Genomic DNA, 22125 nt, shown 5'->3' on the forward strand with positions numbered 1-22125 from the left:
ACAGATTGAAATGGTGTACCCGACATACCAGTACAGTCCTAGCAAATGTGTAAAAGTGTAAGGTGTGTCCCACCATCCTACGTACACTTATAGTAACAGTCAGGTGTGCCCTCCCCACCCCTGTGTAGAAATGTAGAAACAGTCAGGTGTCTCCCCCCTCTATGCAGAAATGTAGCAACAGTCAATACCAAATGACCGATGTATACCCTGCAGACACAGCATGCTACCTGTCAGTGTACAACACAAAGGTCAACGCCGCAGTACAAACTACCTGGACTTGATCCACACATGCAATATAGATGGCCATACTGGGCATGCTCACACACACACAGGAATGAAGGCAATGTTAGTCAACAACATACTGAAAGGTCATACTGGGCATGCTAACACACTTAAACACATGAAGGCCATCTCAGCAAACACCAGTGGATCAGACATATCTGGCAGTTGCAGTTCTTAGTGCAGACACGTCAGTATGCACCACTCCTGTCTTGCACACACAGTAGATAGGAATACAGACATATATGACAACACACTATAATAAGCCAAAGGTATACGGACATAGATGTGTGGTAGAGGGTGACCGTGACAAGGAGCCATCTGGGCCTGTCCAACCCAGCACACAACCAAAGGGTCCCAAACACATGAGGTGCAGGTGTCACTCACTGCAGATACTAGCTACCAGTATCTGTCAGCATGATGGTGTGTTGCACGTGCCAGCTGTGCAACATGACTGTACAAGGAAGTAGTCACCTAGTAACTGTATACACGTACCTGTGGCATATGACCCCATGTGTGCCCAAGATGCATGTCAACCCCTACATGAATGGGTTACGGCCCATGCACATACCGCCCTCCCCATAGCATTATCATGACAAGCCTGCTGAGGTCATCCAATGTGAAATACACCTTTGGGAGAGCTGTAGCTCAGTAATCCCCATGGCGCTTCCCATAACTGTGTACTGCTGTAGTGATAAACTAGTTAGGTAGTAGTCCTAACCCTAGACTTGACAACTGTGTGAGTGTGTATTTGCATGAGTATCTCTCTGTCTCTGACTGTGTAGAGAGAAATGCTTTTAATGCTACTCACACTCCGTACAATTCATATACTCAACTTTGGCAAGGCTGCTGATGTCATTCACCTAGAAATACACCTCTGGGGTAATCATAGCCCAGTAATCTCCATAGCGTGTCCTGTAACTGCGTACTGGTGTAATGTGATAAAGTAGTTAGGTAGGTGTTCTAACCCCAGAACTGACAACTGTGTGTTTGTGTGTGAATCTGTGTGTGTCTGAGTAGACAGCAATGCTTTTTAGGCCACTCACACACTGTACAATACATATACTCAACTTTGGCAAGGCTGCTGATGTCTCTCACCTAGAAATACACCTCTTGGGAAATGATAGCCCAGTAATCTCCGTAACACATCCTGTAACTGTGTACTGCTGTAGTGTGATAAACTAGTTTAGCAGGTGTTCTAACCCCAGACCTGGCAACTGTGTGTGTGTCTGACTGAGTAGAGAGCAATGCTTTTTAGGCCACTCACCCTGCATACACATATACTCAACTGTGGCAAGGCTGCTGATGTCACTCACCTAGAAATACACCTCTGGGGAAATCATAGCCCAGTAATCTCCATAGTGTATCCTGTAACTGTGTACTGCTGTGTGATAAAGTAGTTCAATAGGTGTTCTAACCCCAGACCTGGCAACTGTGGGCTTGTGTGTGAAGCTGTGTGTGTGTGCGTGTCTGACTGAGTAGAGAGCAATGCTTTTTAGGCCACTCACACCCCGTACAATGCACATACTCAACTGTGGCATGGCTGCTGATGTCACTCACCTAGAAATACACCTCTGGGGAAATATTACCCCAGTAATCTCTGTAGCGTGTTCTGTAACTGCGTACTGCTGTAGTGTGATAAAATAGTTAGGTAGGTGTTGTAAGCCCAGACCTGGCAACTGTGTGTGAATCTGTGTGTGTGTCTGACTGAGTAGAGAGCAATGCTTTTTAGGCCACTCACACCCCGTACAATTCATATATCAAATTTGGCATGGCTGCTGATGTCATTCACCTAGATATTCACTTCTGGGGAAAGCATCGCCCAATAATCTCTGTAGTGTGTCCTGTAACTGCATACTGCTGTAGTGTGATAAAGTAATTAGGTAGGTGTTCTACCCCCAGACTTTGTAAATGAGTGTGTGTATGTGTCTTTGTGTCTCTGACTAAGTGACAAACAATGCTTTTTAGGTCACACACACTCCTTAGAATTCATATACCCAATGTTGGCAAGGCTGCTAATGTCACTCACCTACAAATACACCTCTGGGAAAGCCATAGCCCAGTAATGTCTGTAGCACGTCCTGTAACTGTGTACTGCTGTAGTGTGATTTCGAACTGTGGTAGGGTTCCATCACCACCCATGGCAGTTCTGGATGCTTTGCATGTGTTTCAATGTCTGTGTATGGAGCAATGCATCATAGGCTACTCACTCGCAGTACATTTCAAATGCCCTATTTTGCCAATCCTGCTGATGTCATTCATTGTGAAATACAACTTTGGAGAGAAAGTTCCCTGTGGTGCGACCTATAACTGCTCCATGCTGTAGTGTGATATAGGTGTTGGTCAGGGGTTCTATACTCACACATGACAGTTGTTGATGTTTTGTGCATGTCCCACTGTCTGTGTAGGGAGCAATGTATTTTAGGCTAGTCACTCACAGTACAGGTGAAATGCCCTACTTTGGTAATCCTGCTGATGCCAGTCACTGTGAAATACACCTTTGGGGATGAAGTACTCCAGTAATGTCCATGGCGCATACTCTAACTGCATAGTGCTGTAGTGTAATAAACTAGTTAGGTAGGAGTTTAACATGACAGGTGTGTGTGTGTGAAACCTGTGGCTAATGTGGAGGGGGTTTTGCTGATTACTTTTATGGTGGCCCTACTACATATCACAATGGGTCTACTTTAGTTGACCGAAATGCCAGTTCGCCGACACGCAAAAGACCGAGACCAAACAACCGAAAACACACAATATCGACAACTCACAAAACCGAACACCATTACACCGACACACAAAACGTAAACTACACATTACACACAATTACATATCCACTAACCTTAACCCAAACCCTAACCCTAAGGTCTGACACTACCGCACACTTACCCTACCCGCACCCTAACCCTAACTCACTTAACCCACCCCTAAACCTAAAGTCCATCACTATCGAACACTTACCCTACTTGCACCCTAACCCTAACTCACTTAACCCACCCTAAAACATAAGGCCCGTCACTATCGCATACTCATCCTACCTGCACCCTAACCCTAACTCACTTAACCTGCCCCTAAACTACACTCTGTCACTATCACACACTTACCTTACCAGAACCCTAAGTCCCACTCAGCACTCACCTTTCCCGCACTCCTAACCTAAATCCCTCACCATCGCGACACTTACCTGTCTGCTCCCTAACCCTAAATCACTCACTTGCACACTCCAGTCACGCCACACGCTCCCCATGTTGGTCTTTCGCTGTCGGGATTTCACCTTGTCGATCACCTTCCTTTCGGGTTGTTTGGTCTCGGTCTTCTGCGTGGCTAAAGTGGCTGCCTCGGTCAAGCTCACCTTCGACCCATCACAATGTGTCTGTGTGTGTGTGTGTGTGTGTGTGTGTGTGTGTGTGTGTGTGTGTGTGTGTGTGACATGTGTGGCCAATGTGGAGAGGGTTTTGCTGATTACTTTTATGGTGGCCCTACTATATATCACAATGTCAACCACAGAGGGATAACAGGTATCCCACAGAGGGATAACAGATGTAAATGAGCTGGGAGGCGGGGGTGCAAAGCCATACCCATACATGTGACATCAAGGCCAGCCAATCGACATTACCAACCCCACTATTACCCAGAGCACACACTCAACCCATGTGTCATATGCACACACGTGCCTATGCAATAGCCAATATGTGGGTAGTACACTGCATATTGGCCACTGATAGTAACTATGCAGTGATAGCAGTGGGCTACAGACAGCATGTCACCCTGCCCATCTGTCCAATATACACGTACATGCAGACAGTGCACCTCCACCATGTTCCCCAATGGACACCTGTAACACCTGTGGTGCCTTCACATGTGACTCACAATGGACATACCATGGCTGACAATATGCCCTTTATGGACAGGTGACACTGACATCAGGGAATGCTGTTGGCATGCTATCAATGTAGGTGAAGGGAAAACCTGCTGCTCATTACCAGTTCCTGCCGCAGGTGGGCAAGGCTGGCACATCTGATGATAACCTGTGTTAACATGGGCCAGACACCCCAGGTACAGTTCCACATGTCACTGTACATGCATATGGGAGATGTGCACATCCCAGACACCATCCATGTCATGGACTAAGGAACACATACATGGCATGTGGTGTACAGCATTGGCCACACAGAATAGTCACCCAGCTGACTGGATGGGGATGCAATACCCACCTTTGTGAGCAAATGCAGTAACTAAAGGCCTGAGCCACAATGCCGACCATTGTCATGTGGCCTGATGTCAAGGTATACCCATTGCCTACCCCTGTACAGCCTGCTGGCACTGTTGACCAATACACACCCATGTAAACATGCACCCATGCATGTCAGAACTGGCACCCCATGTGTTCGTGTGTGTGTGTTGTATGTTGCGTATGTCCACATCCACACTCACTACAACCCCCCCAGAGCATACTGAAGCATGCTGTCTGATGTTTGACATCTCATCATACTCCTTGCCCATACAGCCTCCATATGACCCATGTGGTGCATGTGATACCGGCACATTGATGTGTTATGGCAATCCCACTAGTGATGAGTTGCACTCCTGGCCCTGCCAAGTGTGTCAATGTGTGTGCGTCCCTGTGTGAGTATGCCTGTGTTGACACTGGCACCTGTTCATGCAGACAGGCATGTGTATGACACCTACTGTATATCTACCATATCCCTGTTGCAGATGTCACTCACCCTCACATATATGTTCTGAGTGCTCCACATCAGGTAACCCATGTGGTGCATCCAATAACTGCATCGAACTGTGATAGTGCTACATAGTTGCTGGGTGTTTGATACCCTGTGCTGGTAGGTGTGTGGCACAAACATGCTTCAGTTTTACTCTCCCACCCCTCCCTGACATGTATCTGCCTCTGTCTGTCTCCCCCACTCCCTCTCTGGTGGATGTGGAGACCCACACCTGACTTGCTTAGGCAGCAGCATGTGTATTTTACGTGATGCTCATGATCAGCTGATTGCCTCTGCATGAATTGCAGCCCTCCCTTAGTTGATTGCATGTGGAACAGCTGTCGTAACAATCCCATAGCCAATTGCATGGAAACACACTCCAATACCTAGGAACATTATGGTGGTGTTGGGCCTTTGCTGTCACTGTGAGCAGGAACTGGATCTGATGTTTGGCAAACAGCATCCCAGATGGATTGGGGATTTACCTCTAACAGCATACACTGTGGAAAGAGAGCAACAAACAGGAGGGGGATGTGCTTGACCTGACTACAGACTGTAAGTGCTGCTATACTGCATTTGGAGTAATGTTGGTTTAACAGTGTTTGTCTGGGTATGCCTGTCGTACATGTCGCAATACCTCCCATGTCAGTTCCATGTATATGAGGAATCCCCATCTGCAGGGTCATCTGCAGACTGGGCAGTGTTGTGCTTCTGGTTTCATGTGTCAGCTACAGTGCATCAGTCTGTGGAAGGCAGAAGGTAGTATGAGGATTGCAGTCTGTAGATAGTGAAGGCTGTGGCAGTTACTGACTTCATATCCCTCATAGGACATACGTTGCAACAAACCTCGTTACAATGGAAATTATATCAGGTTATCACAACAACATGTCTATACTGGCCCTGTGTATGTGCTGTCAGCCACACTTCTGTCAACCTTTGTACATATGGCGTGCATGAAGTGATGCATATGTGCTGTACACCATAAATACTGTCATCATATCTGATCACAAGCCAGTGATATATCAGATTGCTACACATGTCATATACAGTAGTGGTTAAATTTCATGACATAAGCTGGACATTCTGTAGATGTTTGTGCAGTACTGAGGTCTGTGTAGTGATGGTGAATGTTGGCAGTGTGTGTATCATTAATATGTACTTCAACATGTGTACAGACTGTGGTAGATGTCATTGTTCTAGCTCCCCTTCTATCAGATGTTACATGCTGCCCCAATGTATGGTACAGTTTTGCTGTACATGTTTGTAGGGCCATACACACACATGTCCCATACCACACAGACAGCCATCATACAAAACTGTGTAGCAGCCCAGTATATGTAGGGTCATTCTGTGAGTGGCACATCTGAGGATGGTGTAGAATAGATAGTCCATATACTGTAATATTATGCTAGCTTACCATATGTGGCTGTGGCTGTGTTCACATTGGTTGTGGTTATGCACTGTCACACAGGTGTATCTTACCCTCTGCTGTGATATGGCTGTCAAGCCTGCTATATATGCAGGTATATGTGCATTCCCCCATATGAAATGTAGGCCAGTGTTGAGCCAGTCTGCCTGTAGCCTACACAGCACATTGTTACATGCCTAGCAGCTTAGTGTACTTAACCAGTGGGATGTTATGTGCAGATACTTGCTAGATGTACTGCTGCTGGGCCTCCCTTAAACGGCATGTATGTCAGACAGAGCAGTGGGATGCTGTACAGATGTATGTCAATATCAAGTGGGTGGTATGTGTCCATGGCACCCCTGTACCAGCAGTCATTATGTGTCAGGCCAGACAGGAGTGTGTGAATCCAACACCTATGGTGCCAAATGTATACCAGTTGTTATGTGTTATACCCATCTACATGGCTGTCTACATCCATATTGTCAGGCCTGGTACACATGTGGTGCACTAAGGGATTATGTGTATACCTCTGGACTGTACAGGGTCTGTCCGATGTTCCACATATAGTGGTCAAAACTCTGCTGCACTCCACAGGGTCATTACGTGCTAGCAGTGGTACCTTACAATGATTTCCTTAGGATGTCTGTCAGTAACCAATGGCACACATTTTATAAGCAGATGTCAGCATCCACACACACCATGTCTGTGAAGACAATCACAATTACAGTAGCAACAGTCTAGTAATATACCTGCTATACATACCTGTCATCCCCTTGCACTATTTCTTTGGGACTGTAGGGGCTGGTGTACGGCAACACTCCATGTCCAGGACATATGGTGGAAATATATGTACATATACTTATCCAGATAGCCATATATATATATAATTATATGTGTACTACATTGAATTACCACTGTCATGGCAACCACCCACTATAAATCCCTACAGCATGTGGGTGTGGTCCCTTTACATTCCCTGTGTGATGGACATCATTCCTGTGTGTGGCATCAGTGATACAGACAGCAGGTAGCAATACATCTTACAGGAGAATCTGCACACTCAGAGTGTCCACATATCCGTAATGGATCAGGAATTACAGACAGAATGTGGGTAGAGTTGTGTAATGCTTTGCATAGTACTGGTGTTACAGGGTGTATGTGTGTGTGTGTGTGTGTGTGTGTGTGTGTGTGTATACTAGGGTACCATGGAATGCAGTCTGTCTGCATAGCTCACTACTGTGAACCTAACGTCTTGCTGGACAAAGGTATGCCTATCATGTATTGTCTGTCCACCACAGAGGTCCTGTGCCAGATATTACACTGGCAGTGTGTGTGTTGCATGCTATCAGTACATGGCTACATCCATGTCTATTTCTAACCTCAATCCCCTGACTAAGGGTATGTTGCAGACTATCCTGTAACACCAGCACCTTGCTTAGTGTATGGCAACAGTGTTCCACATATGTGCCTGTGTTCCAGCCTCTGTCCCCCATCTACATACCAAGCTTTGCACATATGTCATGCTGTTGGGTGTTGTTCTGTAGTGGGCTGTAAGTATATCACACTGCCATTGCTGCCATTAGTCCACTGCTGTTGTATCCCCCACACATAGAGTGGGGCTGGGGCCATATATGTGTGGGCATCACCTACACAACACATGTACACCGTTATGCACTGCAGAGGCCAGTGTATGTAACAGTGGTATATGGGCCTGTATTATTGAGTCTAGGTAGGGAACACCATAAATGACCTAGGCTGTTACAAATTGTGGGGGTATCAGGAGTGAGTTGTCACAAGGTATTTGGATGTACAATATGTGTGTGTGTGTGTGTGTGTGTGTGTGTGTGTGTGTGTGTGTGTGTGTGTGTGTGTGTGTGTGTGTGTGTGTATACTAATGTACCATGGAATGCAGTCTGTCTGCATAGCTCACTACTGTGAGCCTAACGTCTTGCTGGACAGAGGTATGTCTATCATGTATTGTCTGTCCACCACAGAGGTCCTGTGTCAGATATTACACTGGCAGTGTGTGTGTTGCATCAACAGCAGTGGACTAATGGCAGCAATGGCAGTGTGATATACTTACAGCCCACTACAGAACAACACCCAACAGCATGACATATGTGCAAAGCTTGTTATGTAGATGGGGGACAGAGGCTGGAATACAGGGACATGCGTGGAACACTGTTGCCATACACTAAGCAAGGTGCTGGTGTTACAGGATCATCTGCAACATACCCTTAGTCAGGGGATTGAGGTTAGAAATAGACATGGATGTAGCCATGTACTGAGACGTACCTCCCTGGACTACATGAAAAGAGACATAGAGGAGCTCTCTGATTATGTAGCCCAGGCAGGTATGACACTGACCTGAGCAGTATCCTTCCTTCACCAAGAATGATGCCACAATATAGAGACAAGATGATCAGCTTTAACAATTGGCTTAATGTCTGGTGTCATTCAAAGGGGATCCAATGTCTGTCTGCCTGGGATGACATGCTTGACAAGCCACGCTGCTTCGCAAGGGACGGCTTGCACCTGTCACCCCTGGGATTCCGGATATTGGCTAAGGCTCTTGCCACCCCCATAGTGCCTTTTTTAGACAAGGCTCAAATTCTAAACCTACCACCCTAGAAAACAAAAATGGGAAGAAACTGAGGGTAATGCTGCTCAATGCCAGAAGTCTAAATCTCAAAATGCACACACTCAGGGCCCTTCTCAGTATGGAGAACATCGACGTCTGTGCTGCGACTGAAACCTGGTTCAAGGCTCCTGAGAGCACCCGCACTATTAGGTTTTACCTCATATCATGCCCGGCCCCAAAACCCGACCACACCACAAAAAAGGGTGTATCCATATTCATAAAGGATACCCACACCTCCAGGTTGGTGGCAACGCACGAAGCTTCGGAAACCATCCAGGTGCAACTAACCATAGGCAAAACTGTTCTACAAATTGTAGCATGCTACAGGCCACCCTCTCAAACTCAGGAACCCCACACAGCCTTCCTGAAGACACTGGAGGGTATAAATGTATCTCCAAACACCATCATATTGGGTGACTTCAACTACCCGAATATAGACTGGGAACATTACTCAAGCCCTACCTTTCTAGCCCAACGGTTCCTGGAGTTCATAAATTCAAATGCCATGTAACAGCTAGTCACTGTTCACACGAGAGGAGAAAATATACTAGATCTCATTATCACAAACATGGGGACAAAATGCTCCACACCAGAAGTATATCCCTCATTGGTGAGATCTGATCATAAACTAATCTCACTAGAAATCCACATCCCACCCCCACCCCAAACAAAAAAGACCACAGTGAAGAACTTCTCTAAAGCAAACTTCACACTACTCAAGACTGGTGTGGTATCCTTCAAGGCCCCTGAGCCAGTGGAAACCACAACCCAAGCTGCGGAAGCCCTTACAAATGCCTTCTATGAACACCTCCAGGACTGCATGGATCAGGCAATCCCAAATAAAACCAAGACTCTTTCCACAAAGGGCAAACATCCAGTCTGGTGGACCCCAGCCATTAACAAACTTTACAATAAGAGGAGAAAGCTATTAAATGATAGAACAAAATCCATAGGGAAATCACCCTGATCATTATTAGTAAAAAATACGAGCACTCATAAAATCAACTAAGGCCAATTTTGAGAGAAAATTGCCATGGATTCAAAGGACAATCATAAGGCCTTTTCAGCTATGTTAGGAACCTGGGTGGAAACTCCCAGATATGCTCAGAATTAGTCCAAAATGATACAAAAATCACTGAACCCACAGACATTGCCAACATACTGGCAGACAGGTTCAGTGCAAACTTCACCCCCTCCCTAAAGGAGAGATAACTATCCCAGCAGAGTGTAGCCTCCCAGACATCTCAAATGCGCAGGTGAAGCTGCTCTCTAAAGCTAAAACACAGCATCAATGGACCGATGGTGTCCCCGGGCTGTGCTGCACGAGCTAAATGAGGAATTAAACCCGCACATAAGGCAGCTGTTTAATCTCAGCCTTACCACAGGATCGTGCCCAAGGAGTGGCACGGCAACTGTGGTCCCACTCCACAAAGGCGGTGCCTCTACGGACCCTGGTAATTACCACCCCATAAGCTTAACAAGTCTAGTCTGCAAAGCTATGGAGAGGATCATAATGGAGCTCATAAACAAAGATATAGGGACTTGCAGACATTGGACCCGACCCAGTTTGGCTTCACAAGGGCAGATCATGCCTTTTGAACTTGGTCGACTTCTTGAAACAGTCACCAAGGCCATTGATGAGGGAAAGGCAGTCCATACAGCCTACCTTGACCTTGCAAAGGTTCTCACACAATACCCCACTCAGGTATTGTAGAAAAACTACCAGCTTAAATGTAAACCCATATGTCACAAGATGGGTTGCAAACTGGCTTAAGAACAGAACCCACAGGGTTAGAGTTGCTGGCGCTATGTCAGACTCCAAGCCGGTCACAAGTGGTGTCCCACAGGGCTCAGTCCTTGGCCCCTATTGTTCGGCATCTACTTCTCAGAAGTACAAGCCAACATGGGAGGACTTTGGCTGACAAAGTTTGCAGACGACTGCAAACTGGGCGCCATAGTGGAAAGTGCATCGGACACAGATATCCAGAAGGGACTCATGGAAACAGATAGCTGGTGCCAGAGCCATGGCCTGAAGTTAAATGCCAAAAATGTAGTCATACCCTTCGAAACAAGGTAACCCCAAGCTACCATATAGGTGGCAATCCACTAAGCACAGAAGAGGTTATCAGGGACCTGGGGACCCAGGTTGACAGTGGCCTTTCTTTTGACACTCACGTTGCTAAAGTGGTTAGAAAGACCTTCTACATTGCCCACCTGATCATGAAGAGATTCACATCCAGATCTAGTGAGGTCATTGTCCTGTACTCTTCACTTATCAGACCAATGATCGAAATGCCCCATTCGGGATGTATCTCACCCGACATCTGCAGCAATTGGAGAGACCCCAAAAGTTCCTCACCAAAAGGATAAAGGGACTCCAAAAATCTGTCATATGCTGCCAGATTGAAGAAACTCCAGCTCTATTCAGTTGCATACCGTCTGCTCAGAGGTGACATGTGCCTGACATACAAGGCCATGTCCAACCCGAATTAATGGACATGCTCCACCTCAAAAATCCAAATCCACCAAAACCACTAGAGCAAGCGACTTAAACCTTAGCACGGATATAAATAGGACTGGGAGGGATAGATTTATCACTCAGAGACTCCCTATGCTGTGGAATAAAATCCCGTCCATGTGAGGCACCTCGCTGGCTCTGTTCAAGAGAAATCTTGACCTGTGGATTGGAGATCGTAGGTTTATCCCGGGAATCATCTCTGTGTCACTGCTGGACAGAGGCACAACAAACTAATGGGCACAGTATTTTTTCATATAAGGGGTGGCGTAAGCCACAAAAATTTGGGCTAGGCTTATAAATGCCTTAGGGCAGATAGCCTAGTATAAACCTATGAACCTATGAACCTATGAACCTATATACTCCACCTATATTGACATTACTTACATTACTTGGGGTATTGCAAGCCTACTGCCTCCTGCCATACAGACTGTTCTGTGTGTTATGCCTTGTTATGTACCGGGTACAACTCATTTGATCACAAAACATCGTTACCTCCTACGGAGTTTGTACAGAGTGTAGATAGAAGCTGCTGAACTACACACCTGCAGTACATACTGTTGATTGTGTGGTACCCTGTGGCCCAGTCTGTCTGCACTATTGTACATTCTGAAGGGCTTGGCCTGGACAGCACCAGTTGTGAACCTTTCCAGACTACTGTATTAGTGTAACTGTTTCACAGTTGCAGTACTCGGTTAATATGGTTGTCAGTATTTGAACAGCTATATGATATGGCATATAGAACTGTTATAGTACACAATTAAAGAATTCCCATTTCTGCAAACCTGTGTGTGGTGTCTTTGCTATGACCTTGCTATGGGTATATGTTGCAGGCAACGATTGGCATTAGTATGTGTTGGCCATACAGTGTCCAGTTGTTCAGGTGTTAACTGTAGCCATAGTGGCTGTTCCATATTGTGTGCGTCTCCTATATATGTATCTTACTGTACATATATCTGCGTGTGTATGTGTAGTCACATGTATATGTGTATATATATATATATATATATATATATATATATATATATATACATATATATGTATGTATATATATATATATATATATATATATATATATATATATATATATATATATATATATATGTGTGTGTGCATATCTGTATCTGCATATATGTGTCTGTGTATCTGTATCCTGGGGATGTTGATGGCTTCCACATATTACATGTCCTATGGGAGGCAGACTGTACTTGGTAGTGTATTGCAGGGTGCATGTGTTTGGCTGTGGGGGGATGCCTATTAATCCAAGACATGTAGTTTGTGGGGCCTCTCAACCCCATTAACGGTGCATGTGGACATAGGTGTATTTGTTAATCTGCAATTGCTATCTACAGATGTATGGCCATATATACCTATATAAATATATTTATCTGCTAACAGATATATAACTATATGTGCATAGATAGTGATATATATGTATATAGAGTTAGTAAAACAACATATATATTTATATAAATGTATATCTATACATATATGGATATGTTGTATCTGTTAAGGTTGCAATACAGTTAGACACGCAGACATCTAGATGTTGGCATACATTCTCTGTACTGTTGCATGATATGTTTCTGAAACATTGAGTATCTGTATATCTGTTATGGCTTAGTGGTACATCACTTTGTGTTTAGTGTGCAGGGTACTTGGCTTGAGCCTTGCAAGAGCTGTTTATTTTGTTGTTGGGCAGAACACGGCCCATTGGATACAGAGTGATTAAGGCACCTTAAAGCAGTTGTAAGCAGGTCTGTGTGGCTTTGCACGGAGCTAAGCACTGCCTACACAGGTTAAGCAATTTAGAAGCTAACTGAGTGTATGAAAATGTAACCGGAGGTTAGCAGTGCTTACCATCGCGCAAACCCATGCAAACATGCTTACAACTGCTTTACAGTGCCTTACTCATTATGTATCCAACAGGCTGTGTTCTGCCCAGCAACAAAATAAACAGCTCCTGCAAGGCTTGAAACCAGGACCCTGTACACCATACACAGCGTGATTTACCACTAAGCCATTGCAGAGATGCACTGCATAATCATGATGTTTTCACATACATATCATCAAGCCTAGGTATACAACACTACAGGGAACGTATTCCTCCATGTAGATGTATTTGTGTTTGTATATATATTCATCTTTAAATGGATATAACATATCTATATATGTAGATATAGGTGTAGAAATATATATATAAATATACACATATATATATGTATATATATATATATATATATATATATATATATATATATATATATATATATATATATATATATATATATATATATATATATACATATATATATATATATATATATATATATATATATATATATATATATATATATATATATATATATATATATATATATATATATATATATATATATATATATATATATATATATACATCCACATTTCCACATATATACAGCACTAGGAATGCATATATGTCAGCATATATATGGCTCACCTTTCAAAGGGAGAAATCCATGTTTCTGAAAGCTGGAAGGCCAGATGTATGTTCTCAATATTGCACAATCTTGCAATACATGCATCAAATGTGTAATGAGTGAATGTCAGTATGCATTCGCTCATTGCAGATTAGGCAATTTGGTTGCGGATGGCACTATAGTGGAGATGGGGAATATTTGCCTATCCTCATTGTAGTGCAAACTAGGAGTTAGTATATCACAGTAGGAGGGTTGTGGGGCCTAGCCCCCAAGATGGGCGGGGTGCAGGGGAGGCATGCCCCGCATTGCGATAAGTATTCCAACTTGCAGTTCAAGAGTCAGTGAAGGTGCCTTTAGAACTGCTGTGTTTTGAGCTGTGGTGCAGTAAGAAATGCCGGGTTTGTCCTTTCAAATTGCAGAAAGGGCCATTCAAAGAAATGATTGTCTCCCTGTCAAAGGTGAACACATATATATCAATATAGGTATATATAGACATACATCTGTAGATGGAACTGAGAGACCCAGACAACATACATCTGGCACGGATGGATATCCACCCCCCCAGCTAAACATGTCTGGCCTGCAATACAATACCAACCTTAGCAGAACCCATAAGCAGGACCCAACACGACAAGGGCAGTACATGATAACAGTACTCCATCCCACCTGTAGGATATCAGGCTGGCATTACTAACATAACATGCAGTACAGTCAAGTGACATGTCATGCTTGGGGGATCCCCCTGGGCAGGTGCAGTAAGTAGCTGGGATCCCTCATACGATCCAATAGGCCTACACCTGACAATGGATTCACCAGTGTTGGCAAGGGCGACCACAAATCCACCATGTCAGCTGGGAACTACCATCCAGTAGCCTGATGACCCTGATCTGCAGGTTCATGGAACATATCAACAATGAACCCATGGTCAATGTCACTGGTAATCTTAACACATGGGACCCCACCAATGTTGGACTTGTCAAAGGCAGAGAATACAACCTGAACCTGGTATGCCTCCTTTACCCAATCATGACAGGTGTAGATGAGGGTTAGGAGGTGCACAATGCCTATGTAGATCATAGCAGGCTTTTGTACACCATCCCACATGTAGGAATGTGTGTAGTTGTTAAGGGATCTACCTCCATTCATAGAATATCTGTCCACCAGGACTGCTTGGTAAATGCCAACATTCCACAGGTGCCATCCCGTGGTCATACAGACCTTCACATGTCATAGATGTGTTAATGCCCTCCTCCACACTGTAGAGGTGGGCAGCACTACTGGGGTTGCTATATCTCACTGGATGTGGCTGTTGTGGACACAAACACCATTATTGCAGTTACTGTTGCGTCTATCCCCCCACATAGCTGTCTGTAATACTGTACAGTGTATGTAATCAGGTTGTTAGTTGTTGTTTACACCATTCACAGTAGTTGCGCACCTCACACCCTCCTAAGGGTAGGGCTATGCCACCAGCATTGGCACACACATGTTACTTAGGTGAGGATCGCAGTAGACTGGGGAGAGGGACATACACTCTGCTGTTAGCATGTTCAATGTCATCCATATCTACAGACTGCATATATAGCACTGTGCAGTTGTGTCAATCCTGTCTTGGTGGGATTACATGTGCAACAGATGTGTTAACTGCATGGGGACACACCTCCATGTGTACAGTCTTGTACCTGTACTGCATCCAAACCAAAGGCTCTGTGTGCTGTACCCAGCCATGGCATGTGTACCACCCACTACACTTACTGGTGTCCACTGTAGAAGGCCTGCTGACACCACTAGACCCATCAACCATGTGGCACATGGACAAACACAACACAATCAGGATAGATACTGGTGACAAAAATACAACATTGTTAATTACAGCTATGATGCATCATGGCTGCACAGCTACAACTTCCAAGATATTAACATTTCACTTTATTGCTGACAACATGCTACACATCATACCATTGCTACACTGTTGTACAGTCAGCCTGTGCATCAGCACCATGTTAGCCAGTCCCTGTATTGATGTTATGGATGTCAGGGAGTGGCATAGGTATCATCATATGCACAGGGTGTGTTGTTGGTTTGCCAGAGGCCTAGGCTGGGCCATATAATTCACAACATGTGTGTGTGTGTGTGTGTGTGTGTGTGTGTGTGTGTGTGTGTGTGTGTGTGTGTGTGTGTGTGTGTGTGAGGGAGCTGAGTACTGTTATGGGCCACTGGTGATGTTGTGTGTGCAGGTATGTGGTTGCCCTAGGTTTGTTGTTTATGTGTGCGTGTCTGCAGGTCCCCAGTGTGGCTGCCCTATACAGGGAATTGTGAGACAGCTGCAGACTGCACCTGGAAGGGTTTGCAGTTCACTGTCTCCTGCCATGGACACGGGACCTGTGCCTGGCAGAGGTACTACAGGCAGTATCAGGTACAAAGCCAGATCGAGTACTGTCCCCTGAGTTTAACAGATGTCCACTGGATCCAGGTCCCTCCTGGGACCAGCCAGGGCCACGTGCACATGGTCTGCTATGATGGTCTGTGGACAGCACCCCCCCACAGTGCTGGGGCTGGTACTGCCACTATGGGAGCAGCTGTGACTGGTGGGACGTCCATGGCAACCTCCAGCTGCTGGTGCTGCTGGCATACGTCCACATGGCCATCGCAACCATCCCACCCTGTCCTGATGCATGGACATGACATTGTGGATGAGTTCCAATGTCTCACCCCACTGTCTTTCCATGACCTCGGTGTAATTATGGATGGCACCTGCTAGGTCACTGATGCTGTCAGTTACAGAGGTGTGATGAGCCCTCTGCACCCTTAGACCCTGCCTGGTGTACCGTTCCACTCATGCCTGTGCCTCCATGACAGTCTGGAACATGCGTGTGGTTGAAATAGATGTGGCACATCTGCCAAGGGCATGATGACCAGCAGTGCTCCGACAAGCACCCCTGAACATCTGCCTATGTGATATCCCGCCAGACATCTGGCTATGGCTGCTGTGTCCTGACACACATGCCATGGATACCACACTGTCCTGGCCAATGCCAACCGTAGGCTGTCCCTCAGCTAAGGCCAATGGTGATGAGGTATGTAGAGGCAGTGTGACTGTGTGTGTGGATGGGGTGGATACATATGGGTTTTCAATTGGTGGCCCAGCGGCAGCCACTGATGACTCTTCCTGTGCCTCAACACACCTATCCTCATGGTCACTGTCTGTATCAGTGACATCAGATTCCCTGCGGGGGGTACCCAGCCCCACCTAGCCACCTGTGAGGGGAAAACAGTGAACAGACTGTAAGACCTGTACATCACCACTAAACAGTACATACACACACACACACACACACACACACACACACACACACACACACACACACACACACATACACACATGCAGTTGACATATATGGCAACCCATACACTCCAACAGACAGCACCTACAGACAGCTCCCACACCCCCATAACATACACAATAGCAGGCGATGGTGCAGTACAGTATCACACACAAACCTGTAATTACACACATGTCAGCATGCAGGACATGTGGTGCTCAACAGCATGCAGTGCAACTGCAGTCAATCCCCATTACCAACATTATACATGGCTGTGATGCATGCCTTCTGTTAGTAGGTGATGGCCCTCCCCCTGGCACTCACTGCACCCATGTCCACAGCATTGCTGTGCATCGGTTCAGCACCCTGGCATGTACTGTGCACCATACCTCACAGGTGTACACACCATTGCAAGATGTTTATCTGTGTGTCAGTTGTATTTCTGCTGCTGCTCACAGCCTCTGTGTGTTTCGGGATCACATGAGGAAATGTGTTTAGTGAATGCTTGATGTGTATTCACAGATGTCATCATCAGTGGTGCATGTATGAGTGATAGACTACCATTAGAATGACCACAAACATAATATACTGTACTGATGGTGAGTGTAGAGACCATTATTGACCATGATTGAGCCCTGGCTGATGTTGCCTGTGGTACACATAGGTTCATAGATGAGTACTGGTCTATTTGTCCTGGGGCCTACATAAGCCTAGCCACAGGGGTTACCAGCCATGGACCACCCACTAATGTTATTCTCATGTGTCCCTGTCAGGCTGTGGCACAGACATACTACCCAGGGTGAATTCCCCATTTCCCATCCAATTGTCAAGTGTTTCTGTAAAGAGGGCCAATGAGTAGCATTGCCTGACATGTATGGGTAGTCCGTTCCAGAGTGTGGGGATTCCCCAGGACAGGGCCCTATCCCTTCAGTATGTTCTGTGTAATGTGTTGATGAGTTATAAGACCCTGGAGCATGTGTTAGCAGAGGGAGTGGGATGTCTTTATGTGTAGCATGTTCAGCTGCTCTGTGTATGACATAGCTGGGTATGATGGGCAGATGTCAGCTGTGCCAGGGCAATACGCACTGGAGTGTAGCCACAGTTGTCTGAAATGGACTGTGTATTACATGTGTTTGAGACTGGTAATCCCATTAGTGAGGGGTGTGCTCTGTCAGTGTACATGTACAGTATGCATTATGGGTAGGTGTGTTAGATGTGTACATGGCCTACACCTTAGCTATAACATACACAGTGAATTGTCAAGCATAACCTTAAACCATACTCACTAGCATCCAGCTGCTGCCTTGCTGGTATCCCAGAGGTACCTACATTGAAATGGGATAGAGTTGATGTCAGTGGCCACAGTTGTGGCATTGCTACAGGGTGGCTGCAATATTACAGTACAACAACAGCTGAAGTTCACAGTACTACAGATTATGCATTACTGCTTATCAGTACTAAACAGCAACAGACCTCACATCTCACATATGCATGCTCTACCTGTACAGATGCATACACTACAGTAGTCTACTGATATGCCCTGGAACCTTACCTGCATGCTCCATGTCTGGTGTGTGTGTAGCACCCACCTCCATGGCTGTATAAGTCTGTAGCTTTTGTGGGTGTGCAGGTGCTACCAGGCTCATGAGCAGCTCCTCCACTCTGGTGAGGGGGGATGGATGTTATTGCCTCCGTGTTGCAAGGTGGTCACCCCGCACAGCAGCGGCATGGCGAAGTACTTGGCTTAGCAGGTCACTACAATGGTGGCGGACCTACTCATATGTACGGCTGTGCATCCCCACCTCATTCACCCTGTGGACCACATCATTCCACATGGCTGTTCTCTCCTGCTGGTCCTGGCTTGTCTGTGACAACAGCTGGTACTTGTGGATGATGCTGGTGATTATAATTTTCTCCTCAATGGCACTGTAAGTGGGATTCCTCAGGTGTGCCATACTCCCTGAAAGACATAATAATGGAAATATGTCTGAGCAACTCATATGTCAAGTTTACCATAATACAATACACATATCAGTCTCCTGCCACCATATCAGCTCCAACATAATGTCCACACAACGCTAGTGGTATGTGTCTGGTATATGTACCATTGGGTCATATATTGTATTGTACAACACTTTCTGCTATGTGTTTATAGACATGCTCCCTATGGGGACACTAGAGTTGCTGGGCTGTTACAGGGTATTTCACCTGCATGCCATTGTCACTGCCACTATGTTTCCACATATGCATGTGGTAGGCCTGCTATGTGATCGCTACACATCTGCCATTCTGTGATTCTGGGGATATTTCTGCATGCTGCTGGACATGTTCTGGGATTGTGTGAACTATTATAGCCCACATATGTTCCATGACAGTTACACACCAGTATGTGTAGGGGTTATTTGCCAGCAGGAACACCACTCCAACCTAATGTGCATGTTACCAGTCCACATCACATCTGTGACTGACCATGGAACCTCATTATCTACTGTTCCATCACTACCTTCATGTGGAACCACCTCAGGGGATGGTGCCCCCTCCCCATGGTGCACACACAGACATATGTCTGTCACCCAGTTAGGGACATCTGGACCACACTCATGTACCCTCTTTATTTCACAGCTGAACTGTTCTGCCTTGCTGCAACACAGACAGGTGTCACATGTGAACCCAGACTAACCTTAGGGGGTATATATGGTGACAAACATTAGATAAGCATATTATACTGCTATGGCAGTTGGGCATGCTATGCTACATTTTAACATGACTGTCCTGCAGGTGGTGTGGTCTCTCACCCATGTGTCTATCATGGCAGTATTAATACCCCCACCAGCCGTTGGCCACAGTAATTTACAAAACACAGATATCATGGGTCATATCTTTGCCATTCACTGCTGGTCTGCACATTTGACAGGTATATCCCACTGCCCAGAGGGACTAATACTACTGTCCAGTGCAGTTGTTGAGCAGAACATCATTACAGGAATAAGTACTGATGGCACATATACATCCTTTCACAGTATACATCCTATTATTCTATGCCATATACTACATGCCAGTAAATGCATATCTGTTTCACATATCTGTTATGTTTTTTCCACTGTAACGCAACCCTGAGCTTTGTGACCTTTTTTGAAAGTTTTCTCTCTCTCTCTTGCACATGATCAGGTGGTGGCCTCTGCACCAGTCAGTGTCCACCAGTTGCTAATTGCATTCAGCCTGCTGTGTAGTACTTCAGATAACCACTGTCATGGCAACCCTGTACTATAAATTGCTGCCTTCTGTGGACGTTGTCCCTTCCTTCACCTTTATAGTATGGATGACATCCTTCCTGTGTGTGGACATCAGTGTTATAGACAGCAGGTAGCAATACTTTTTACAGCAGAACCTGCAGATGCAGGCCAAATCCACATTTGGGTAAGGTTCCAGACCTACAGACAGTGTGAGTAGTGTTGTTGTGTGCAATGTATCTTGCTGTTCTTACAAGGTTTCTGTGTACATGGTACTTTTTTATGGAATGTTGTCTGTCTGCATAGCTCTCAACTGTGGGCCTATCCGTATGATACCAAGGGGATTGGCTGTTAGGTTTTGTCTGTGCACCACACAGGTATTGTCCCAGATATATCTGTTACATTCTTTCTGTTGAGTTCTCTCAGTACATGGCTACATCCATTTGTATTTCAATGTTGCAACCCTGCACAAGGGTATACTGCAATGAATCCTGTAACACCAGCAATTTCCAGGGTGTGTAACAGCAATAATGCAAATACGGCCCTATGTTCCTGCCTCTGTCCTCCACATATATGCCAGTCTTTGTCCTGCTGTGATACAGGAAGGGTTGTTAGGTAATGGCCTATCATTATTTACCACTAGCATTACTGCTATCATCCCAGTCATGTTATGGACTCCCACACCAACTGTTGGGCCAATTCCATATATATGGGGGCAACAGCTGGAGAACACATATGTGCCCTTGTACATTCCAGATGTAAGTGTGTGGTACACAGTGTTCCTTGCTCTTGTACAGCCTTTTATGGGGAGATTCTATGACATTAACCTAGGCTATGGTACCTTTTCAGGGATATAACTGTTAAGACGAGGGTCATTCAGTGTGATAGTGAGATGATAGGTTAAGCAATGTTATGTACAAGTTACTGTGACATTAACACAAGTGCTACTTTCCCCCCTAGGGCTTAACTACAGGGTGTAATTGGAGGCTGCTGAACTACATCTGTAATTGTTGATTATTATGTATCCTGAAGGCAAATCCGGATTCTACTGTTGTACTAACTGAAGGCCTTGGTCTGGACAGCATAGTATGGTGTATATACACATTGCTTGCATCTACTGTTTTGTGTGGGCCTTGCATTCATGACTGATTACATATTTCAAACCATATGTGGTGTCAGTACTGGCATACATTATTGTATAGTACACAAATTAAGGTTATTCTGTGTATGCATACCTGTGTGTTGTGTCATGTCCTTTTGAATTGTGGGTGGGTATATGTTTAATGTCAGTATTCTCATTTGTGGGAATGGTTGCCACACTACACATTTCACAGGTGCCAGTTGAAGGGCTTGTGGCTGAGGGATATACTTTGCACCCAGTACTTCCACACTACTTCTACATATGTATGGCTACTGATACCTTTTGTGTGTGTATATGTGTATGTACCTATATATATATATATATCACATGGCCATATCTATATATATGTATCTATAGATATATACATCTGTGTATATATATATATATATATATATATATATATATATA

The sequence above is a fragment of the Protopterus annectens genome, chromosome 10.part0 (genome assembly GCF_019279795.1).
Source record: "Protopterus annectens isolate FY-2018-M chromosome 10.part0, PAN1.0, whole genome shotgun sequence".
Classification (NCBI taxonomy): domain Eukaryota; kingdom Metazoa; phylum Chordata; order Ceratodontiformes; family Protopteridae; genus Protopterus; species Protopterus annectens.